Source organism: Protopterus annectens, chromosome 5.part1 (assembly GCF_019279795.1).
Source record: "Protopterus annectens isolate FY-2018-M chromosome 5.part1, PAN1.0, whole genome shotgun sequence".
In the NCBI taxonomy this organism is placed as follows: Eukaryota; Metazoa; Chordata; order Ceratodontiformes; family Protopteridae; genus Protopterus; species Protopterus annectens.
Window position 1 is genome coordinate 353,563,475 of NC_056736.1, and position 27,903 is coordinate 353,591,377.

The following is a 27,903-nucleotide window of genomic DNA, read 5'->3' on the forward strand; positions in this document are numbered from 1 at the left end:
GACAAGTGGATGGGTAACAGAAAATACACCCCGGGATCACTTCATTGGCTCTGCTTGACAAAGGATCAGTTAATTAATCAATGAGGGAGCGAAAGCCAACACACTCTGGCTAGGTTTATAAATGCCCTCGGGCAGATAGCCTAGTACCTACCTATGAGCATAATGAACCTATGAACTTCAACTAGCATTATGGCTTGGCACTTTACCAGGTTATTGTATCAAGACATGTGATGCACCTGGGAGCCGTCAGCAGCACTCATTCATCACAGATGTAGCCCCAGTACTTACTAGTTATGTACACCCCTCCTGGCATGTTTGTAGGGTGGTTATCTGTGCTTTCACCCATTAACCTGGATCAGTTGTCCATTTTGAGGCACTGTTGCAACTGCGTCATGTACACAGACAAACCTCCCCTCTAAACTCCAAACACTCAGACCTGTTAGGATTACCCATATATCACTCAATGTGGACATATGCACTCTCCAGCAAAGACTAGACTAGCAGGGCATGAGTATATGATCAACACCTGCACCACACCATGTAGAACATGTAGCTCACCATTACACCCACTTTGTCAGCCATGACATACAGTGAAAAGCCACACACCCACCATCCCAGAGGTACTTAGTGGACATTTATCCAAACAGCACAGAACAGCAAGACAGACTCCCACTCAGACATCGTGACATGGAACATGCCAAAGGACACATATTTAACCTACACAATGTGCCCCTCAACCTACGATCCTAAGGCTAACAACCTTGCACAATACAGTGATCATGGGCATCCCAATACTGAGGCACACACATATCCCACTCACTAAGTTGAATATGGAGGAGGTAACAGACAAATATCTATCACATGCTAACATCCAACACATGACACAGACAGTCATGGCACTCCACAACAACTACAAGTATCACTCTGTATTCATGTGGATGTGAATGACTTGGGACACACCTCCCTGGGCTATATGACAAGAGACATGGTTGAACTCTCTGAGTATGTGGTCCAGGCAGGTGTGGCAATAGCCCTGAGCAGTGTACTACTGTCACACAGAATGATGCTGCAGTACTATCAACAGATTGACTGCAACATTGTCTTATGTGTTATGTGTCATTCGCAGGGGATCCAGTACCTCTTTGCTTTGAATGATATGAGTGACAAAACCCAATGACTTGCCACAGATGTCCTTAATCTGTCACTGCTGGGTTTCCAGGTACTGGCTAAGTGTATTGCACCCCTATGATTCCTTATTAGGTAGTGTTCCTAATGTTATTACCACCATAACAGCTACACATGTATGCAATCTGAGGGTCATGCTGCTCAACAGTAGACATCTAACTGTCAGGATGCAGTCACTCACAGCAGTCGTTGGAGTGGAGGACACGTTTGCTGTAATGGAGAGGTGGTTCACATGTATATGATTTATATTCCATACCATGGACTGTGTCTGGGTTGTGATCCTACCCCACAAGCATGTCCTTTGAAGTGTGGAAGTGTGCTTGAGGTCTCTGGGGCATGTTGTGTGGACAGATTGGTATCTTCAGAAGTGGCATTCCTGACCTCATTTGTTGAGACCTTGCTATGTAACTGAGGTAGTGATTGCACCTACATAGACAGTATGATATGGGGACTCATTGGGGTTATTGGCGTCTGCCCATACAGGGCATGTGTATAAGGCATGGTATTCCCTTTGTGGGGTACATTTGTAGACTCTACAGTTGTTCAGTGGGGAACATGGCAAAATAGCCACTGTACACATTGATTGGGCTACTGAGGGGATGGAACAGGGTGCCATGTCCTTTTACTTGCTGGATAACACACACTTAGGAGATGTAACACATCAAAGTACTTTCTGATGTCAGTGGAACTGTTGTAGTCAACAGGCATGTAGTCCACTGCAATTACATTATGGGTACTATCTGTGAGGCAATTTTCAGGAGAACTGCCAATATAGTGGTTGCTGCCTAGCCAAGTGTATTTGTCTATGATCCGTGGGTAGAGAGTGGTCTCTGAGTATTAAAAGTGTTGCCTATATTGTTCACTAATCCATACTGTCACATAGTCATTCCACATGGCAGCAGACATTTAGGGCTGTGGATTGTGTACACCAACCTCTATGATGTTTGACAACTGTTGGCCTTGTAATGTGGACATTGGGACATATACTAGGTCCTCAATATAATAATTTATCAAAACCTACCCCATAATGGGTCCTGTTATTACACAATCACACCAATACAGGATACTGATTATACACACACACTTGCCAGTACTGAGTTTCAAACCCCTACCTAGCTATGCATTGTTATTGTAGTGTTACACAGTTCTCGCACATGCCATGGTGCTTATATGTTGGAGAGCTGTCCAAAAGTATCTTTGAAGGTGAGTGACATCAGCAGCAGTGCTAAAGGAGGGGTAAGGGAAGTGTAAATGTCCATGAAATCAGGTGTCTACAAAGACACACACACTCTCTCACACAAATTTTCAAAGTTGCTAGAACCAGGATTAGAATGCCTACCTAACTAGCTTGCTACATGAGAGCATTACACAGTTATCGCATGCACCATGGAGTTATATGTTGGAGAGCTGTCCAAAGGTATCTTTAAAGGTGAGCAACATCAGCAGCAGTGCTAAAGGAGGGGTAATGGAAGTATAGTAAGTGTGAATGACCACAAAATCAGGTGTTTACAAAGACACACACACTCCTCACACAAACACACACATTTTCACAGTTGCCTGGACCAGGATTAGAATTCCTACCTAATAAGTTTGCTACACTATAGCATCACAGTTATCGGAAGTACCACAGAGCTTATAGGTTGGAGAGGTTTCCTGAGGTATCTTTGAAGGTGAGTGACATCAGCAGCAGTGCTAAAGGAGGGGTAAGAGAAGTGTAGTAAGTGTGAATGACCACAAAACCAGGTGTTTACAAAGACACACACACACACAGTCTCTTACACAAGCACACACATTTTTACAGTTGCCAGGAACAGGATTAGAACTCTTATCTAACTAGTTTGCTACACTATAGTATTATGCAGTTCTTGCAATTACCACAGAGCTTATATGTTTGTGCTGTCTAAAGGTATCTTTTAAGGTGAGTAACATCAGTAGCAGTGCTAAAGGAGAGGTAAGAGAAGTTTAGTGTGTGTTGGAATGCCCTCAACCACATTCATCTAGAAACACAGACACACACACAGACACACATACACACACACACACACACACACACACACACACACACACACACACACACACACACACACACACACACACAACTTAACATTTGACAGGACTGAGATTACAATTGCTACATGGATACTTATTTTGACTGTATTGTTATACAGTTATCACAAGCACCACTAAGACTATAAGGCTGGTGGCTAACCAAAGTTATTTTTACAGTGAATGACATCAGCACATCATGTGATATAAGCCAATGGGATGTGTACTGGGTGGGAAAGGCCTCATAATGGGATTCTCTCTGTCACTGTCTATCTTTCTCTTCTCTATGTCTCTGTGTGTATATGTTTGACATATTATATTATGTTGGCCTTAAATATGTGTGGGTATTTCATCCAATGTGTGTGTGTAAAGTGTTAATGGTGTACAATTTGGTGTGTGTGCACAGACAGCTGCGAATAACTGGTTACTGTAGTCCACTGTGTTGTGAGACATGAGCTTCATTTCTCTGAAGGTGCATGCCCAGTATGACCTTCTATATTGAGTGTGTGCATCCATTCCAGGGAGGGTTGGACTCCAGTTCAGGGTTTTGCATGCTACAGCTCCACCTAGCAAATTGTTTTTGTAGGACATCTGTAAATAGTTTGCCAATATGGAGACACGATGGGAATAACATACAGGGGATACTGTAACTATTGCTGTCTGTGCTGCTTGTGTGATGTTTGGTTGTAGCATAGATTTTCTGACATATGTATTGTTTTAGACTGTGATGCATCATGTCATCAGCTACTAACAGTTATCATTCTTTGCTCACAGTTATTAAGCCGAGACCAATATTCTGAGGCATATAGACTACACATTCTGGCACACACCTGCCATTGTGGAGGGGAAGCTACAGACAATAGACTGCTGGCTCTGTGTAAATGGTGCAGCACCTTGTTAGTATGCTGGCTGGGGATCCCCTTCTTGTGTTTTTTTTCAACTGCATGGAATGGCCATATCCTGCTGGGGCCATACCTCACAGCTGTACAGATACACCCAGGTTATCTAGGGGAAGGACTCATATATCTGGTCAGTTTACCTTCAGACTGTGGTTTACAAGCAGTTTTGTCATTATTCATTCATGGGTTTTCAGTCAGGGAGTAGTATGGGTGGACATTAGAGTTTCAGACTTCACACACTCCATGACATCAATGCTTCTACACCCCCCTCTGTTATTCTATCCCTTACTAACATTATGTAATCAATATCTCACAGGTATCCCTATAGTTGGGCCTTTATCCCAGTAGTATTTATGGCCTGGTCCACAGTCCTTGCAGCAGGACATGGGAAGGCATGCTACTGGCATTGGTCAACATGGCCTTGCATTTTTCTGTTTATTGTGTTAGTTAGGTTGTTAGTTGGGATCCCCTGACATTCCATACATTGGCACTATGGGGGAGGAGTGGGCCTTTGCCAGAAAACTGTATGCTATTTGAGAGTGTTGCAGGCCATCTGTTACTGCATTTCTACGTGGGATTGTCAGGGGGCGGTGCACACCTGCAGACTTTAAACATTTGCAATGACTGTACTAATATTCCAGTTATTCTGTTGGCTTCCATTTCATATTGTATTGTGACCTATCATGCAGAAAGGAGGCATATCACTAGAGTACACATGTTAGATCTTAATGGTATAAATTTCAGTTTCAGACTTCTTACCCTTCAGAACTAGAATGCAACTGCCAGATCAGTCATAGTATGTCTGAATACGTCTGCTGTGGGGGCTGTTCACCATTGCCATCATTTCGGGGCCTTAGCCCAGACTTTTTCTTTATGGTCATCTACACCTGTCCTGCTGGGTGAGGCTGGCGGTGGGTAAGTGACCCTCACTGACATCCATGTGTGTGACCTATTGACACCCACAGTTCTTTGGGCCATCACATGTACTGCAGTGGGGGTTGTCACCTTCTGTAGTGCTGCCTAGTATGTTGACACCAGTATTTGTTGTGAATTTCCTGCTGTCCCATATAGCTGTCTGCTGCTATCCCATTCAGCTGCCCAATTCCCTTGCATGCTTGCACCCATATCATACATACAAGTATGAGAACATACTACTCCATTCAGTAAATGATAGGAAGGGTGAATTACCTTGTTGCTGGGCCAGTATTGAGGATGATGATGGAGGGCTGACTATGTTGGATGCATGTAGTACACTCCCTATACATGGTAAAGCACAGGTATTGTCATGTTTGGTATCCCTTTTACTGCATGTGTGAGTCGGAGAAAGGTGTCAGTCCCTGGGTTCCCACAGTGTCAGTGTGTGTCCTATCCATTGCTTCTTTGCCAAGGCGTGGGCATACTGGGCATGCCTTATTCTGTCTACAGGGGCAGGCTCAGGATGTTCCTCCTCCGTGTCCCTCTGTACCTGTGTTGGCCTTGGCAATGGTGGGGGCTGTTTGGCCCTGCCCTGTGCTGTTCCTGTTGCAACTGTTTCCACAGCACCATATTGTGTAGCATGGCGCATACTATGAACATTTGTGTACATGTAGCTGGAAAGTTCTGCAAGGCTCCACCGGATATGTCAAGGCAGTGGAACCGTGACTTAAGCATTCAAAACACATGCTCTGCAATGATCCTGGTTTGTGTGTGTGACTTATTATGGTGTTCTTGTTTGAGTGTTTGTGCATTTCTGATGGGTGTCATCAGCCACGTCTCAAGTATATAGCTAGCATCCCCCACTAGATGGCCATATGGGATGTCCCCACTGGAAAACGCCTGATACAGCTGTGAGCAATGCCAGATGTGGGGGTTGTGATAGCTTCCAGGACTGCCAGCACACACATTCATGATAATGCCCTGGGCATCACTCATGACCTGGCAGTTGATGGAGGAGAAGCACTTGCGGTTTATGTAGTCCCTACCCCGCTCACCGGGTGGTGCTTTGATGTGGATATGCGTGCCGTCTAATGCACCAACTACCTCAGGATATTCTGCTATATGGTGGAGGAGACGCATATTTATGGTCAATGCCTCACAGATGTTGGGGAAATAAATATGCTCATTGGCATGTGGTGTCATGGCATCCAGGAACTGGTGGAGTACCCTGAATGCTGATGTCTGTGAGACCCCCATGATATCCCCAGTTGGTCTTTAGAAGGTACTTGTGGCCACTATTCTTAAGCCTAGACATACCTTGGAATCCACTGGGATGCATTCCCCTCTATTGGTTCTGCGTGTGAGACATGGCCAGCACAGCTCAACGATTTGCTGTAGAATGTCCCTGTTCACCCTATAGCGCTCTACTATCTCCAGCTCATGTAGTCCCAGGTAGGTTACCCTGGGTCTGTACACTCTTCTCCTCCTCCTCACTGTGGGTTGGTTGTCAGCATTCTCCTCCTCACCACCCTCTGTCTCTAGCACATACTGATGGAGTAAAGCAGCAGCAGCCTCGAACATGTTTAGTTAGTTTTTCCAGTTAAAAATCCCCCATCTGTATACACTGGTGGTGTAGAGTTTGTGGGGAAAAAGCAGTCTGAAAGGTGTTTGCAAAGTTTACAGTAGCGTGCTGGGCTGCACCATGTGTAATTGGCTGATTCTGATACATTCCACCTGCCAGCTATGCTAGCTCTCCTGCACTGCCTTCCTACTGCTGTTTCCCCTACATCCAGTCTGCAAGCTGTTTGCATAGTTTATAGTAGTGTGCTAGACTGCTCCATGTGTATTTGGCTGATTCTGATACATTCCACCTGCCAGCTATGCTAGTTCTCCTGCATTGCCTTCCTACTGCTGTTTCCCCTACATCCAGTCTGCAAGGTATTTGCAATAGTTTATAGTAGTGTGCTGGGCTGCTGAATGTGTATTTGGCTGATTCTGATACATTCCACCTGCCAGCTATGCTAGTTCTCCTTGATTGCCTTTCTACTGCTGTTTTCCCTTTCCAGTTCCTCCCTATTTAAGCCCCGAGGTGTGCTGAGCATACCCAGTGCTGAAATGTAAACAGTGCTGCCATTTTCTCTTTTTTTTGTTTGTTTAAAACCCGGTGCACAGCGCACACACCCGTGTAGGCTATTTACACACTGCTCAGGCACATCTGACACTCCCTCTTCCTTAGCTGTGATTAGCTAAGGGCACACATGGGCCACAGAGCTCCAATGAGCTTACAACAAGCATGACACACCCTCTTATGAAGTCATTTAGCTCTCACACTTGCACTGTTCTATTGCTGCACCTACACAGTTAGGATGCTCAAGTCACAGTTCCGGTGCCTGGACATATCCGGTGGAGCCTTGCAGTACTCACCAGCTACAAGTACCCAAATTGTCATTGTATGTGCCATGCTACACAATATGATCCTGCAGAAACAGCTGCAGCAGGAATAGCATGGGGCAGGGCCACACAGCTCCCCACCATTGCCAATGCGAGCACAGGCACAGAGTGACTCAGAGGAGGAACAACCTGATCCTGCCCCAGTAGGCAGAAGGAGGCATGCCCAGTATGCCCAGGCCTTGGCACAGAGGAAACACATAGCACATACACTGACATGGTAAAAACCCAGGGAATGACACCTCACTCTGACTCACACAAACAGTAAAAGAGATGCCAAACATGACACTACCTTGCTTAACCATGTATAGGGAGTGTACTATGTGCATCTGACAGAGTCAGCCCTCCAGCACCATCCTCAATACTGGCACAGCTACAAGGCAAGTCATACTCACTATCAATTGCTGAATGTAGTAGTATGTTCTGCTACCTGTATCTATGGTATGGATGTGAGCACATTAGGGAATCAGGTGGCTGAATGGAATGTCAGTAGATAGTAGACACCTATATTGGCAGCATGAAATCCTTAACAAATATTGGTGTCAACATAGTAGGCAGTACTAGACAAGGTGACAAAACCCACTGCCGGACGTGTGGTGGGTGAAATGTGTGTCCATAGGACACACACATGCATGTCAGTGAGGCTCACATACCCAACAACAATCGCAATCTGCAGGACAGGTGTAGACAAACACAAATAAAGGCTGTGACAAGCCTCTGATTAATGGCTATGGAGAACAGCCCCCTCCAGACCTACACAGACAGACTACAACAGGTCAGGTAGTAGGATGTTAGTTCTGAAGGGTAAGAAGTCTGAAACTGAAATGTAGGTCAATACAAGCTAAGAACTGTAGTACAGTGATATGCCTCTAGTCTGCATGATAGGTCAGAATATAGAATGAAATGGAGTACCTGAAATGTTTACAGTTGTCAGGTGTGCCCCCCCCCCCCAACAATCCTATGTAGAAATGTAGTAACATGTACATGTAAGTATAATAACAGTGGAACACAGATTACTTGAGCTAGCCAAAGTAGAAGGATATATTGTAGCATGTGTACAATATGCAGGGCTCTGTGTGTTAGGTTGTTGTGTGTTGTATATTGTGTGAAAGTAGTCAGCATGCAGGCATGGAGAGTTGTGTCCTGGTGACCAATGGCCAGTACTGTTGATGACAGGGCCAAGTTCTCATAACTGCAGTGCTAAATACAATGAATCCCAGCAAGACACAATCCAGCAGTAATCTGTACTAATTGTTCGGATGTAATATTTGTCACCATCTGAAAGATGGACATGTCATGAATGTGCACCCAGACATCGAAACAGTACACAGGAGGAAGTACCCTAGACAGAGCGTGTATAAAATGTTACTGTCAAATGGACACACTTTTGGAATTGTACATACAGATTAGCAGCACATTACTTGGCTGTGTAGTATGGAATACTGATGTAGCCTGGCCAAACACTGGCAGACCACAAAAGGCACAGGTATGAAGTACTGAGAAACTGCTGATGTCTCTGCACAAGCCAGCATAAGTGGAATGCCCCATGTATATCTGTGAGTTAGCTGCAAGTAGCTTCCATAGCACACATGCACCCAGCTCTCCCCACCATCAGCCATCGGTACCTCACAGGTCTTATCCATACTGTTGGGAATGAGTATAATATGAACCCACCTCTGTATGGGAATAGCCACAGAATGCAGCATGCTGAAGAGGTGTCCCATGCAGGTGTGCCCCTAGCTGTAAGCAGCACCCTGCCAGCATACACACCAATTGATCAATAAGGAAATAAACTATTGACATTAACACCTTGCACACCTACCCTGTCACCCCAGGGGAATAAAGTGTCTTGCAGCCTGGGACTGTAGCAGTGACACAATGCACCGGCATGCTACAGATGGCCTGCATCACTACCAAATGCCCTACAGTCCACTGTCAAAGGCCTGTGTCTCACCCGTACTGCCAATGTATGTTATCTCATGGACTCCCTAATAACAACATAACACAGTGCACAGAACACAAATGCAAGGCCATGTTGACAAATCCCAGTAGCATATCAGCCATGTCCTACTGCATGAACTGTAGACCAACCCCTAAATACTGCTGTGATGAAGTGATAACTATAGCGATACTTATCAGATAACGTTTGCATAATGTTCAGAAGAGGATAGAATAACAGAGGAGGGGTAGATGAATGGACGCCATGGAGTGTGTGAAGTCTGAAACTCAGATGTGTGCACATACTATCCCTACCTGCAAACACAGGAATGGGTAGCTACAAACCTGCTCATAAACCACAATGTGATGGGGTAATGACTAGAAATATAAGCCCTGCCTCTGGGTAACCTGTGTGAATCTGTACAGCTGTGAGGTATAGCCACAACAGGATATGGCCATGCTGTCACGTCGATGGATGTACAAGCATGGGATCCTCAGCCACCACAGTACCAAGGTGCTGAACCATTTACACAGACCCATCAGCAAGTGTCTGCAGCTGCCCCTCCAGAAATGCATGATTGTGCAAGAATATGTAAGCTGGAGACCACAATACTGGACACAGCTTCATTCATCTTGTGTTCCCCAGAAAATTACTGCAAGCAAATATGTATACCCGTCAGTAGTTGATGACATAAAACATCACAGTGTAAAACAGTCCATATGTCTGAATATCTCTGCTAACACCAAAACCATGTAGCAGAAGCAACACAGACACAATTAGTTACAGTATCCCACTATCCTTTGCCCATTGTGACCCCATATTGTCAACTGATCTACAGATATCCTGTGGAAATAGGTTGCTAGCTGTAGGTGTAGAACATAAATGCCTGCACTGGAGTACAACCTATCTGGAATGGATTCACACATCCAATACAGAAGGTCATACTGGGCATGCTCCCACACTTCGAGAAAAGAAGCCCATGTCTGACAACAAAATACTGAAAGGTCATACTGGGCATGCTCCCACACTTACAGAAATGAAGCCCATGTCTGTATGTCTGGCAACAACAGTGGACTATACATATCTGTCAGTCACAGATGTTTGTGCACACAGTCCACATTACACACCGGTCATGCTTTACACACACATTGGATAGGAATACACACATATATCCAAGGACAACACACTATAATAGGCCAAACATACACATACATAGAGGTGTAGAAGAGAGTGACACCATGACAAAGAGCTTCCCATGATTAGGCCTGTCCCACCCAGCACACGTCCAGTTGGCCAATATCACATGATGTGCAAGTGTCTATCACTGTAGACATTTGCTTCTGGTATCCCTCAGCACTATAGTGTCTATGGTGCTTGTGATAACTATGTAACATGATAGTACAAGTCATTATTCATCTAGCAGTTGTATACACATTCCTGTTAAATGTAAACCTGTGTGTGACTGAGTGTTGTGTGTGTGTGTGCTTCCAGGTGAATGGTTTATGGCCCATTCACACACACTGCACTCCCCATTGCCCTACTTTGTCAAGCCTGCTGATGTCATTCACCTTGAAATACACCTTTGGGGAAGGTGTAGCCTTATAAGCTCTGTGGCTTGTGGTATAACTGTGTAATGCTATAGAGTGATGCACTAATTAGGTAGTAGTTCTAATCCCAACCATGGCAACTCTGTGTGTGTGTGTGTGTGTGTGTGTGTGTGTGTGTGTGTGTGTAGGGATCAATGCTTTTGAGGACAGTCACAGTCACTACAGTGTCCATTACCCTACTTTGGCAAGCCTGCTGATGTCATTCACCTTGAAATATACCTTAGGGGGAAAGGTAGCCCTATAAGCTCTGTTGTGTGTGCTATAACTACGTAATACTATAGTAGGATGTACTGATAAGGTTGGAGTTCTAATCCCAGACATGACATTTCTGAGAGAGTGTATGTGTATGGATCAGTGCTTTTGAGGCCAGCCAGTCACAGTCACTGCACTGTCCATTGGCCTACTTTAGCAAGCCTGCTGATGTCATTCACCTTGAAATACACCTTTGGGAAAAAAGTAGCCCTATGAACTCAGTGGCATGTGCTATAACTGCATAATGCTATAGTGTGATGTACTAGTTAGGTCAGAGTTCTAATCCCTGACATGGCAACTGTAAAACTGTGTGTTTGTATGTGTGTGTGTAGGTATCAATGCTTTTGAGGCAATTCGCAGTCACTACACTTTCCATTGCCCTACTTTGGTAAGCCTGCTGATGTCATTCACCTTGAAATACACCTTTGGGGAAGGGCTAGCGCAATAAGCTCCGTGGCATATGTTCTAACTGCGTAATGCTATAGTGTGATGTGATAGTTACATAAGAATTCTAATCCCAGACATGGCACTTGTGAGACTTTGTGTGTGTGTGTGTGTGTGTGTGTGTGTGTGTGTGTGTGTGTGTGTGTGTGTAGGGATCAATGCTTTTGAGGCCATTCACAGTCACTACACTTTCCATTTCCCTACTTTGGCAGGTCTGCTTATGTCATTCACCTTGAAATACACCTTTGTGGAAAAGCTAGCCCTATAAGCTCCGTGCTGCCTGTGATAAATGCAGTATACTGTAGTAGCAATACATAGCTAGGTAGGGGTTTGAATCTTAGTACTGTCAAGTGTGTGCTTGTCATCAGTATCCTGTGTGGAGGTAGCTAGAAGACTCATCATGGGGTGGGTTTTGCAAATTTTTTATATTTGGGACCTACTATATGTCACAATGTCCACCTTACAAGGACAACAGATGTCAAACAGCAGAGAGACTGGTGTAGACAAATCATATCCCTACATATGACATTATGGATTGGGGAACAATATTGGCAACCCTTGTATTACCCAGAGAACACTCTCCACCCATGTCTCATACACAAACACACTTGGCTAGGCAACAACCACTATGTTGGTAGTTCCCTGCATATTTCCCACAGATAGTAACCACGGTCTGACTGAGGTGGACTACAGAGGACATGGCACCCTGTTCCATCCCTACAATAGGCAAATAATTGCTTACAGTGGTCCTTTGTTATGTTCCCCACTGGATGCCTGCAACAACTGTAGAGTCAGCAAATGTAATCCACAAAGGAAATACCATGCCTTATACACATGCCCTGTATGGACAGATGCCACTAACATCAGTGAATACTGCTATCATGCTGTCAATGTAGGTATAGGATCAACCTCAGTTCCATAGCAGTTCTCATGACATGAGGTTAGGAATGCCACATCAGATGATAACTATCTGTCCAAACAACATGCTCCATACACCCCGGGTACACTTCTACATGTCACAAAACATGCATGTGGGACATGTGCACAACCCAGACACCGTCCATGTTATGGAATATAGAACACATACATGGCAAGCATTTCATAGCACTGGCCACCCACAATAGTAACCCAGATGAGTGGATGGTGAATCTAGGGACTACACCCCTGATACACACTGCAGACCATTGTCATGTGACCTGATGCCAAGGTATACCCTTTGCCTAGCCTTGGTCAGCCTTCTGGCACAGTCAACTACTACACACCTGTAAAGCAATGAACCCATGCATGTCAGTACTGTCAAATATGTGTCTCTATGTGTGGAGATTAATGATTTGGAAGCCATTCACACTCACTACACCTCCAATTGCCATACTGTAGCATGCCTTCTGATGTCAGTCATCTTGACATACCCTTTGCCCATATAACAGGCTGATAACCTCTGTGGTGCATGTGATACCTGTGTAATACTGTAGTCTAACAAACTAATTAGTTAGGAATTCTAATCCTCACCCTGCCACCTGTGTAATGTGTGTGAGTCCCTGAAAGAGTGTGGTTGTGTCTTCCTTGACACCTGCTTTTGTGGACAGGCACATGTACTACACTTACCTTATCCCTCCTTTATCACTGTTGCTGATGTCACTCACCTTCAAAGATACCTTTGGACAGCTCTCCAACTTATAAGCTCTGTGGAGCATGCAATAACTGCATAACAATGTAATAGCATTTCATAGTCAGGCAGGGGTTTGAAACCCTATTCTGGTAAGTGTGTAACACAAGCATGTTTAGCTCTTACACTCATACCTCCTTCATTTCTTACTTTGTCTCTGTCTGTCTCTCTAAGTCCATCTCTGGTGGATGTGGAAAGTACACCTGCTTTGCTTAGGCAGCAGCTTGTGTTTTCTAAGTGATGCTCATGATCAGATGATGGCCTGTGCATGAAATGCAGTCCCGAACTAGCTGATTGCATGTGAAACAGCTGTGGTAACATTCCCATAGCCAATTGCATGGAAACACATTCCTATAACTAGGAACATCATGTGGGCGTTAGCCCTTTTCATTCACTGTGAGCAGGACTTCATGTCGGTGTTTGTCACACAGCATCACAGAGGGTAGTGGGATATATTTCTTACAACATACAGTGTGGAGACAGGCCAACAAACAGGAGGGGGATGCTCCAGACATGAGGACAGAATGTAAGTCTTGCTCTTCTACATTTGAAGTAATGTTGGTTTAACAGGATTTGTGTGGATATGGCAAGTCTACATTATTTAATATCTGTCATGACAGTGTCATGTGGTTGAGGAAACTCTCACCTGTAGGGCTATCTGCAGACTGGCCAGTGTTTGGAGTCTTACATATGTTGTGTTACTCACACATGTCCTATCTTTAGAAATGCCCTAGCATATTCTGAGGATTGCAGTCAGTACATGGTGACAGCCATGTGAGTTACTGACTTCATATCCCTCAGAAGACATATGTCACAACAAACCCTGTTACACCTGTAAATGTATGAGATTATCACAGCAACATGTCAATACTGGCCTTGTGTTTGTGCCTCCAGCCACAACTCTGTTAACCTTTGTACATATGTCATGCAGTAAGAGGTGCATATGTTCAGTACACCATTATTTACAGACATCATACCTAATAACAAGCCAGTGAGATATCAGACTGCTAGACATGTTATGTATAGTAGGACTTATATTTGAGGACAAAACCTGGACATTCTGTTGTAGTATGTACAGTAGTAAGGTCTGTGTACTTATGGTGATTGTTGACAGAGTGTGTATTGTGAATATGTACTTTGGCTTGTGTACAGACTGTAGTAGATGTCATTGTTCTTGGTCCTGTTCTACCTGATGTTGCATGCTCCTCCAGTGTATGATACCCTATCAGCGTACATGTTTGTAGGGACAAACCGACACATGTCCCATACCACAGTCAGGCATTGGAATACACTGTGTATTGGCCCAGTATATGTAGGGTTATTGTGTGAGTGGCACATATGAGGATGGTGTTGATCACACAGTCCATATATTGTAATATTAGGTACACTTACCATATGTGACTGTGGCTGTGTTCAGATTTGTTGTGGGTATGTGCTTTCACACAGGTGCCTGTAGAGCCCGCAATATTTGCAGGTACATGTGTATTCCCCTATAAGAAATGCAGGCCAGTGTTGCAGCAGTCTGCCTATAGTTTGCACAGTGCTTTGTGACATGGCTAGCAGCTCAGTGTACTTACCCAGTGTGATGTTATGTCCAGATATTTGTCAGATGTACTGTTGCTAGGCCACCATGACTGTTGTGTATTTCTGACAAAGCAGTGGGATGCTGTACAGATGTATGCCACTAACTAGTGGGTAGTATTTGGGCTTGTGACCTCTGCTCCTAAGGTTATTATGTGTCAGGACAGAAAGGAGTGTGTGAATGCATAAACTGTGTGAGCTTATCTATTCCAGTATTTTTGTGATATCCCAATTTATATGGCTGTAAACATCTACTTTGTCAGGCTTGGTCTACATGTCTTGCACTAAGGAGTTCTGTGTATACCTCTGGACTGACCAGAGTGTGTCAGACTGTCCACATTTATTGGTCATATCTCTGCTGTATTTCACAGGATCATTACTGTGATATCTGTGGTACTGCACTATGATGATCTTATGATGTCTGTCAGTAACTGATGGTGTACATGTCAATATCAGATGTGACGTCAGACACATTTCTAAGACAACCCCTGTTACAGTAGCAACAGTCTACATTTATACCTGCAATACTTACATGACATCCCCTTGCACTAAGAGGTTGCGACTATTGGTGCTGCGGTATGACTCCACTACATGTTATGGACATATGTTTTATATATATATATATATATATATATATATATATATATATATATATATATATATATATATATCTATATAGATATAAATATATAAATATATATATATATATATATATACAGATAGATTTATATATGACCATATATATAACGCAATATACAGATGCATATTCTTCTTCTTTCGGCTTTTCCCATTTAGGGGTCGCTACAGGGGATCACCTGTCTGCTTATGATTGGCAGTGGAGTTTTACGCTGTCAAGTTGCCAGCCCGGCACCCAACCTTCCACAGAAGGCACACACACACACACACACACACACACACACACACACACACACACACACACACACACACACACCTAGGGCCAATTTAGAGTGTCCAATCCACCTACAGCATGTCTTTGAGATGTGGGAGGATACCGGAGCACCTGGAGGAAACCCACACAGACCTGCAGACTCCACACAGAAGGCACCCCAGCCAAGGATTGAACCAGAGAATCTCTTACTGTGAGGCGACAATGCTAACTGTTGCACCACCGCGGCCACACAATTTACAAATGTATATAAATACATATATATGAATATATATGTGTATGTGCATGCACACATATATCTACATATACACATATATCTACATATATATATATATATATATATATATATATATATATATATATATATATTTATGTATATATATATATATATATATATATATATATATATATATATATATATATATCCATATCCTTATGTGTAAACATGACTGTTGTATATACCTTCCCAGATGTATCACACCGTATTTGTCTGATATGTGTATATTTAGATATAACAAGATACGTGATTCAACACTAACATCATTAACAAGTAGTACACAATCGTAGAAGTCATAGCAGTTGTTCAATACTATTCAGTATGTGTACTAACAGATATATTGGAAAAAACGCTTGTCTTCACAGCTGTGATGGCTTAGTGGTTAATTGCTGTGACTATAGTGCACTGGGTCCTGGGTTCAAAACCTGCAAGGACTGTTTATTTTGTTGCTGGGAAGAACAAGGGCTGTTGGATACTGAATGGATAAGGCAGTTCTGAGCAGCTTTAAGCGGGTCTGCATGGGTTTTGGCGACGGTAAGAGCTGCTAGTGTATGGTTAAACAAAAAAGTATCTTACACCTTTTCAGCTTCAATTACCAGTGTGCAATTCTGCTTAGCATTCATATTGCATAAATGCTGAAACCTTCTAAACATGGCTCAGCCCTGGTAACTCAAACTCACATTCTAGTTTGATAAAATAGCTGCAGGGTAATGACATCTCTAATAAGTGTATTTAATTCCATGTACATAACATGTGTCTATGTGCTGTCATTACAGTAGCAAGGGGTGTGAGTCTACTGTCTGGGCCACCTTGGTATATATGGCTTGTACAACACTCTTTTCCATTTGAATGTGTTTCACACATGGGTAGTATCCCAGGTTATATGTGTTTACACTGGCATGTAGTGTATCATTACATTACTACTGTTGACAGTGCATTCCCAAGTAAGAGATGATTGCAGATTCTAATCCTGGAACCAACAAACCCTGCATGCAAAGATGGACTCTGAGTCCTGAGTATTGTGTTCTTGGTGTGTGAGCTGTCTGTCATTAAGTATTTTCTACTGGATATTGATCTGGCATGTGGATATTAACTGTAGACTACTGTGTGTATAGGACATGTCATTGAGGGCTGCCGTCGTGTAGTAATGGCATACTAATCAGTGCCAGACATCTGTTAACACAGTCATCCTACTGCATAACCAGTTGGCTAGCTGATGTCTGTCTGTCCTCTGTACATATGTGAAAATGTCGGGACTCCATCTTGGCTGCATACAGTCAATCTATGCTTGAGTGACACTGACATATCTGCCCAGCTGTTTTATGAATGCCACAGCTAGGAATCCACACCCTGTATGCATCACATGCCATGGATACCTCAACCACACTACCACAGTCAACAGAACATGCTTGGGTACAGGTCGCCAAGACAGATACTGACCATGTTATGTAATGCATGTTGCATACATGTCAACTGGAGCACCTCACTGGCCCTCTGCAAGAGGCAACCAGATGATTGGATGTTGCATATAACTTACCATGAGGATCACCCCTGTGGTATCTGTTGACAGATGGCCTGCTGGCACATGGCAGGTGCATGATACCACTGTACACACAATCTCTACACTTCCCATCTCTCCATGGACAATAGCCTGGTACACACCTATGAACACCTGCACCAATGGACCCCAGTACTGACAAATGTGTACATGTGCATTATTGAAAATAACAGTGTCTGTGTGTTTCTAGACCCATAGTTAATAATACCCTGAGGCACTTCACACCCATCGCACTCCACATTGCCATAGTTAGATGTGGCTGCTGCTGTACCGGACCTTACATGTACCTTGTTAAACTCTTCACCCTCAGGGCTACCTGGGGCTTGCAGTACCAGCACAACACTGTTGTACAAATGTGTTGACAGGCATGGGATATGCTCTGAGATCTGGCAAGTGTGTGTATGTGTGTTTGTGTGTATATTTGTAGGATACAGCATTCTGAGGCCACATTCTCCTAATACAATATGCCTTGCATATAAGGGATAGTGATGTTGCTGACCGTAGGAGAGCCATAACAATGCATCATCCTACTATCCTTGTGGAATGTGCATTAGATGCATATCCCTGTAGTAGCACTCTTGGGATAGAGAAGGGATTGTATTGCAGTCCTGGTCAATGTGTGATGATAGGCATCTTAGAGTATTATCATGGGTTTCAGTGCATTCAATATCCATTGTGGGATGTGGGTGCTGGGTATACTGTCTTTACACCATGGTACCCACAGTACATGTCTCATGTTCCACTGTATGGGTCCACTGTCACCATCAACCATACAGGTAACTGATAACACTATCCAGCCCAGTTATGCATGTGCTGTGTGCAACTTATCTGTAACAGAATGGACACACTGACAAGGTAGTTAGCAGTTATAAACCCAGGTTTCTCAGATGTGTGTATGACCGTTTTGTGTTTGCAAATGTGTATATGACAGTGTGTCACGCTATCTATTGTCCATAAACAACCAGTACATCCCCCATTACGATACTGTACAGGCCTGGTGATGTTCTTCACATAACATGTAACCTGGAACACACCTCATCCTAAAAGCTGTATGGTGTGTACAATTAAGTGTGTGTGTATGTGAAGGAATCTACTTCTGTTTACGGAATATACATGTCTCAGGAGGTCATCTGTCCAAGAACTGCCTGAGAAATGCTAACATTTCACAGGTATCATCCTGTGGAAATGCATTCCATCACAGCTAGTGGTAGATGTGTAAATGCCTATTTTCCCCACTGTATGGGTGTACAGAGATACTGGGTTTGGTATATATAGCTGGGTGTGGCTCTTGTGGACACAGCCACTATCATTGCAGTTACTTTTGAGTGTATCCCCCTTCTTATCTGGCTGTAATACTGTACAGTTCATGTTAATAGATTAAGTAGTTGTTTACTGAGTTGAGGATTGCACTACATTGAGGAAGGGGACATATACCCTGCCATTACCATTGTCAATGACATTAAACTAGCAGACTGCTTATTTCCCATTGTGTTGTGCCTATTCTGTCTTGGTGGAATTACATAGGCTAAAACGGGTTCCTTGCAGAGGTACACACATTCATGTGTACAGTATTCTCTGTGGATTGCATCAACACCAAAGTCTCGGTGTGGGTTATACACAAACATGTAGTGTATACCACCCAGTACACTTACCATTGTCCACTGTAGAAGGGCTGCTGACATTAGCCACCATGCACTCACCTGTATACACCCCCAGAACTATCAGCCATGTGTCTTATGCAGTAACTGTTATACAGACCTGTGACGTGTTCACCTGTACCCACAATATAGCACAGCCAAGGTGTCACCACAGTGCCATACCCCTTGTAGGATACAACAGCAGACCATTATCTTGCTGACACATGGACACCTACAACACAAGCGGAATACATTATGGAGACCACAATCACTCAGTGTTAATAACAGTTATAATGCATCATGGCTGGACACTTCCTGACATGTAAGCATTAAACTTTACTGCTGACAACATGTTACACAGCATTACATTGGTAAACCATAGTACAGTCACCCTGTGCATCAGAACCATATTAGCCTGTCCCTGCATCGATGTTATGGATGACAGGGATGTGGCACAGGTATCATCATGTGCACAGAGTATGTTGTTGGTTTGCCTGAGACCTACACTGAGCCATATGTTTGACACCATGTGGTGTGAGTGAGGGGGGTTATTTATTAATTGGGCTGTTGTGATGTTTTGTGTGTAGGTATGGGGTTGCCCTAGCTGTATTGGTAATGTGTGTGTGTATGCATGCACACAGTTCTGCAATGTGGCTGCCCTATACAGGGGTTTGTTGGACAGCTGCAGACTGTACCTGGCAGGGTGTGCAGTTCACCGTCTCTGGCCATGGACATGAGAACTCTGCCTGCCAGGGGTTCCACGGGCACCACCAGGTACAAGCCACAATATGGCACACTCCCCTGATGATGACATATATCTGCTGGATCCAGGTCCTTCTTGGGACTGGCAAGGGCCACATGCATGTGGCTGCTGTGGAATGGTGTGGACAGCACCCCTCTGTAGTGCTGGGGCTGGTACTGCCACTACGGGAGCAGCTCTGGGTTCTAGCACATCCAAGTCGACCTCCAGCTGCTGGTGTTGCTGTCCTATGTCCACGTGGCCATCACTCCACTCCCACCATAGGCTCGAGCACAGAAATTCCACAGTCAATGATTCCCAACATCTCAACCAACTGTCTATCCATGACCTCTCAAAAATAACAGAGGGCACATGCAAGATCACCGATGTTGTCAGTAACAGCTGAATGAGTAGCCCTCTGCAGCCTCAGAGCCTGTCTGGTGTATCATTCCATACATGCCTTTGCCTCCATGATGGCCTGAAACATGCATCTTGTGGCACCAGATATGGCAATTTTGCCAGGGGGCATGATGACCAGCAGCCCTCTGACAAGCACCCCTGCACATCTGCTTATGTGGTACCCCACTGAACATTGGGCTACAGCTGCTGTGTCTAGACATACGTGCCATAGATACCACACTGTCCTATCCCATGCTAGCAGCTGCCAACTGTCCCTCAGCTATGGCCACTGGTGATGGGGTATGTATAGACAGTGTGACTGTGTGCAGGGATGGGGCAGATAACAGTGGGATGTCAAACGATGGTGCAGAGTCAGCCCCTGTCAACTCTGCCTGTGTCTCAACACACCTATCATCATTTTCAGAGTCTGTATGGACACCAACATAAGATTGCCTGCAGGAGGGACTCACTTTGCCACCTGTGAGGGGAAAACAATAAATGCAGTTTAAGACCTGTACGTCATTGCTTAACAGTACACACACACACACACACACACACACACACACACACACACACACACACACACACACACCCTAACATTCCAAAATACTACTTACCTGTACCTAAGTTTGCAGAATGTCCTTAGCTTTTTCTCTTATTTTCCCCATCCTGCATTAGTCTTGAATAATTATGGTCAATAATATCAATCATTAACATATCATTCTTCTAATTGCTCAGAAAAGTGATCACAAAACATGACCTGTTACTCCATTAACTCTTTAACTTGATTGGAGTCATTTGTTTAAAGACTCCCTGATGTCATCAAGTGTTCACCATGGTTTTGGCCAGATATCTTGAGCATGGCCCCCATATGTTATGGGCCACTACAGTCAGTCAATAATGTCACGCACTGGAGTTTCATGCTTAACTATTATTCAGTAGATGCAAGATCTGTTGCTCTATTTACTTTTTATGTGGACTACAGTAATATTTGGAAACACTCTCTGGTGTTTGTCTAGTAATTCCCCAGTGCATCTTTAGTGCTGCATACTTGGGTATTCTTTCACATTTCAGCTGACTGCAATTAAAAAAGTATCCATGGTGTCTAGTTTTCCCTCCCAATGCATCTTTCATGCTGCAAACTTTATTATTATCTCAGCTTTCCTATGATTACTTTTCAGAAAAGTATTACTGGTGTCTAATGTGTCTGTCCATTTCAATCTACTGCATGATTTCTAAGGGAAGTTGAGAGGTATGAACAATCCCACACTCACACATGTGCATACATGGACACACACACACACACACACACACACACACACACACACACACACACACACACACACACACACACACACACACATTCTACATACATCAACCCCCCTTCACTCCACCAGATAGCACTTACAGACAAATTCAGCCCCCCCACTCACACACGCGCACACACACACACACACACACACACACACACACACACACACACACACACAAACACACACTTACAGGTGAGATTGCACAAAGATATTACACACAGACCTCTCATTACCCATCTGTCAACATGCATGACATATGGCAGTCAACAGCATGCAGTGCAGCTATAGTCAATCCCTGTTACCAACATTATACAGCTCTGTGATGCATGGGTTGTGTTAGTAGTTGATGCCCCTTACCCTGGAACACACTGTACCCATGTACACAGTATTGCTGTGCACCTGTTTGGCACCCTAGCATATACTGTGCACCATACATGGTGTACACACCATTGCTGAATTTGTATATGTGTGTCATTTATGTTTGCTCTGCTGCTCACAGCCCCTATGTCACACATACCTGAGATGATATGTGGACAGATGTCATTTGTGAATGCCTGATGTCTAATTTACAGATCTCATCATCAGCGGTGAGTGTATGGCCAATAAAATACAATTACACTGACAACCTTCAAACCTTACTGTGGCTATGGGGAGTGCACACACCCTTTTTGATATATCACCCTCTTCCCTGATATGCCATGGGGCCACATTACTGCATATGTTAACATTACACGTACCTGATATGTAACATATGACCTGTGCAATCAAATGCAGTATCAAACAAATGTATTAGTTGTGCAGATGCTGGCTGAGATGCATACAATTTGTGGGTGCATTTGTGTGCACACCCTTATCATGATGGATTGTTGCACCAACTGTTATGTGTACTACAGCATTAACTATTCCTGGAAGGGGTATACTAGCATGGGCCATCTGCATTTGCCAGTATTTGGTAACTCTGCCCTACAAATGTCCCCCAAATCTGCATGATTGCAAGGTTAACTCATGTGCACAGCCCTTAGAGGTCACACAGTGCCATCACTATTGCTGTGGAGTCAGGGTTATGTCTGCCACAATTCATGACCTTGACTGTGTGCAGATACAGCCATTCTTAGTGAGCTTTGGATCTCTGCTTCAGTGCACTGTTGTGTTTAGCATGACACCCCTCCTCATCCTCAGTCTTTTTGCAGATGCGTGACAACTATGGCCCTCAGATGTGTGTCATTTTGCAGTGTCCCAAACTCTGAACACCATGTGTACCAGCCTAGTCCCTGCTGATGAATGGCAAACATACAGGTGCACACTGGCACCAGCAAGGTACAGATGGGGATGGTGGGCCTGAGGTGGGGTGAGGTGTTGGTTGTGCAGCACATGTATCTTAACTGATACTGTCTGTAGGTTTCCAACCTGGTCTTGGTACGCCAGTATACATTGCAACCCATGCCTTTGGGAGGCTTTTGCTGTTATGCATACGCTACCCATAGAGAGCCCTGGCTGATGCTTCCTGTGGTACAACTGTCCCATCTGATTACCCTAACACATGGGCCACACTTATGCAGAGTCCAGGCAATTGCCGACACAGGTATTGCACAGCCAGTACTTGCTAGACATTCCTGCAACTCCCTAATGTTGTGGCATGTTACTAGGCAGCCTGCATGACCAGTTTGCAGCATGTGTTATCATCTGTCTTGGATGGTCATCTGTTTATTTTCTACATTAATCCTGTCCTATACATCCTCGCCACATACATGACTGTCAGCACTGTTTGCCACAGTATATGCAATGGTGAGGTAAGGCTACATTTCCAACTCTTGGGTGCTACCTGTTGGGTATGGGATCCATTCCATGGCTTGTAAGATGTGTGCAAGCCACGGCTGCCTCTTTTGCAGGTAAGTGGGCACATTTGATGGCCAAACGTCTTGGACATCAGACCATTTCATGGTGTGACATTAAGGACCTGTACTTGCTGGAAGGTCCATACCCATAAAGAATGCATGCTGTTAGTACCTCAAAAGCTGCTTCCAACATATGTTATTTGGAGTGTATGCACACATATGCTACCAGTGTTTGTGAAGGTATGTATTCTCCATATTTGCTGTCGTAACATAGGATTCCATATTACACATTCATTGCTTATGTTAGGACCACATTACAGGTTGTAAAGGTTGTGGAATGCAGTATTGTGATATGTCATAGTGTAGATTTGTAACAGCTGATATTGTAATAGTGGTATATACACTGTTGTAGCACTGTATAAGGGTGATGCTTCAGACATGTCCCTACTGTAGGCCATTTGTCCCACCATTATGTTCATCTCTGTGCACATATCTTGCAATGGCAGGTTGTTAGTTATATTGCAGGATACTTACATACCCTTCAGATATGCCACCATGATGACCACTGTGATGCAGTGCAGTTAACAGCAACAGTAACTGAACATGTACAGCATGCATTATGGGTAGCTGTGTTAAATGTGTGCAAGGAATATACCATGGCCATGATATGACCTGTCTATTTTCAAACCTGAACAAACACCATACTCACCAGCTACAGGCTGCTGCCCCAGAGGTATACCAGAGTGACCTACATAGTTGTGTGAGAGATGTGATGCCAGTAGCCACACCTGTGGCATTGGTACAGGGTGGAAGCAGCATTATAGTACATCAACAGTACAAACCCACAGTACTACATTATGGACAACTGTTTATTACTACAATGCAGCAACAGACAATATATATTTCATTTCACATATGCATGATTAAACTCTATAGATGCAGATGGATACACAACAGTGGTCTACTGATGTGCCCTGTGGCCTTACCTGTACGCTCCACATGCATTGTGTTGGTAGCACCCACCTCCACAATGCTCTCCACCAGGTCTTGTGTTTGTGGGTGGGCAGGTTCCCAGAGGCTGGTGAGGAGCTCCTCAGCATGTGTCAGGGGGTATGGATGGCATGACCCTACACCTGTGGCAAGCTTGTCCCTACCAACCGCAGCAACATGTCGACAGGCATGGTGGAGTAGATCAATGCACCAATGTCGGACCTGCTTATTACTGCGGTTATGCAGGCCGACATCATTTACCCTGTGGACAAGATCGTTCCACAGACCGGTCCTCTCCTGCAGATCATGAGCTGTACATCCAAACAGGGTGTGGTAGTGCTGCACCAGGTATGTAATGATGATGTCATTCTCCTGGGGTGTGTAGATCGGTTGTCTCTCCTGAGACATTGTGCCAGAAAAACATAAAGAGGAAAACAGGTCTGAGGACCTCATACTCCAAGAATATAATAGTTATTAATATACATCTCTGTCTCTCCCCCCTGCAGCATATCTGCAACAACAATCTGATCACACAACTCATCGGATATGTCTACAGCAGACTTACTGTTGGGACATATATCATATTCTACAACAATTTGTGAAATGTGTTTGTAGTCATGTTCCATGTTGAAACACTATCATTCGTGGCCTATTATGAACAATGTCACTTGCATGCCATTGTAAGGGCCACTATAGCTCCATATATGTATGTGTTCTGTTTGCTATGTGACTTCTACACATCTGTTGTTTTGTGTTAATGGGGATATCTATGCATGCAGTTAGACATAATCCTGGAATGTGTGGACTATTACTACCCACATATGTTCTATAACTGACACAATAGCGTGTTTGAGAAGATAGTTGCCAGCAGAACCACCTCTCCCACCTCATCTGGCCATGCTACCAGGCCACATCACATCTGGGACCCACACTGGGACCTCATCATCTGCTGTTCCTGCACTATCTTCAGATAAAACCACCTCAGGGGATGGTGTTCACCCCCCGGGAGCACACACAGACAGGAGCCTGTCACCCAACAACAGGTCCAGAGTCTGGCACATAGGGATCTCCAGAGAGACTTGGGGATGTGCTACACCACCTTGAGGCCCTCAGTACACAATCACAGGGTCTGCATGCTCCTCATGCTCAGTCCCCAGCCCAGGCATGTTCAGGGCTGTGCAGATATATTTGTGACTGCCCATGGGTGGGGACCTTGTTCCCATTATTTCCATATGGGGCTCATGGGCTTCCACATTCCAAACAACACTCTTCATCCAAGGTGTTTACCCACCACTTGTGTCACATACCGCCCGTGTATGCTGTCTTGTCTGTCTTCCAACCCAACCTACCTCCCCAAATATACCTACTATCCTTCACAAACTACCAGTCCTACCTTCACAAACAAGGGCAATGTGTTCCCAATATGGAAATCACACCAGACGTACAATTTTCACCCACTTACTACTGTATATATATATATATATATATATATATATATATATATATATATATATATATATATATACACATGTGTGTGTGTGTGTGTGTGTGTGTGTGTGTATAGATATGTGTGATGTTCTCTCACACATATCGTGCAGCACTGTCATTCAACGGTAGGGGACATGTATTTATATATATATATATATATATATATATATATATATATATATATATATATACATATACATGCATGCATACAGATATACAGACATATATGCAAGGGATGTTTATTTTGTTGCTGGGCAGGACAGGGGCTGTTGGATACAGAGTGATGAAGGCACTTTTAAGCAGCTGTAAGCAGGTTTGCACAACGGTAAGCAATGCTAACTTCCGGTTAAATGTTCTTACACTCAGATCGCCTCAGAATTGCTTATCCTGTGTAGGCATTGCTTACCCCCACGCAAACAGGCTTAAACACGCTTACTACTGCTCAAAAGTGCTTACTCCCGCTTATCCCTGCACTAATTTAGATAGAAAAGAAACATTGGTCTTGGGAAAGTGGTAGATTTGGACACTTTATACATTTTTTACACTGTTTGCTGCATGGCATTTATTTATCATTCATTGCACATTATAATTTTGTTTAGTATCCCTGATTCATGTGTACATATACTGTATGGGGCACTCTTGTTTATCTGTGGATTTTACCACATTATTACAATGATACCACACATCTGCACTTAATGCAGTAGTCCAGTTCACAAATATATGTTATTTATTAGGTTATACAGCAAAAGAAAAATGGTCATAAATTGCTTTCACATGCAAAATGGAATTTACTACAGTGAGAATGGAACCAAGAATGACTGCTCGCAAAGCAAACGTTCTAACCACTACACTTTTGTAGTTCTGCTTCTACTGAATGTATCTTGCTATTTAAAAAAAAAAAAACAGTGTAAGAAACTTCTCTGTGTGGAAGATTTTCAGTCCATATATTTCTAGTTAATCACTGTATATAATCAGATCAGACAATAGTAGTAGAAGTAGTGAACGTGAACTCGTCAAGTCAAAAAGTAATAATAGAAAATATATAATTCTACAGCATTACTAAGTATTCGAAAGTAATCCAAGCAAGGCAGGCAGTCTGTTTCCAGTCGAAAATCCTTTATTAAGTACACAGACAAGCGATCCAAGTAAAACAAAAATAGAGTAATAATTTCCTCACAAGCTTTCTAAATATATATATACTTTTATCAGGCATGGGAGTGGTTTATTGTGCTGTAAAACAAAGTGTTATTGGTACACATGTTAAATTCACATCCCTTCCCCCATCAGTGTGACATTCGAGCTGGTCCTGCCCTACCTAGTAGCTGTCATAATAAAATATAGCCCTAATGTACTTTAATGGTACATCTTATTTAACCAAATTATTAAGTAGATTATTAAGTCTGTGATTTTATATACAAGGCAATATACTACATGGCTGGAAATATATAAACCTTAGTTCATTTTGCGATCAAAAATTATATATAAATATATACATATACATTTTGCATGTAAAAATCAGTTTCTATTTTCATAACCTATTGTTAACAAAGATCGCTTTCGTCCTTCTAGACTTCTTCAGGTCTGTGTACAAGAACCCTAAAAACCTATATAATTGTATAATTAGTTAGTATTGTTATTACCATCATTTTGAATAAAGTTGAAAAAAATAAATAAATAAATATATATATGTATGATGATGGAAACAAAATATACACTTAAATTTCAAATGATTTAAAATGGTATTTAAAACCAATTTGTAGAAAAAAATAAAATACAAT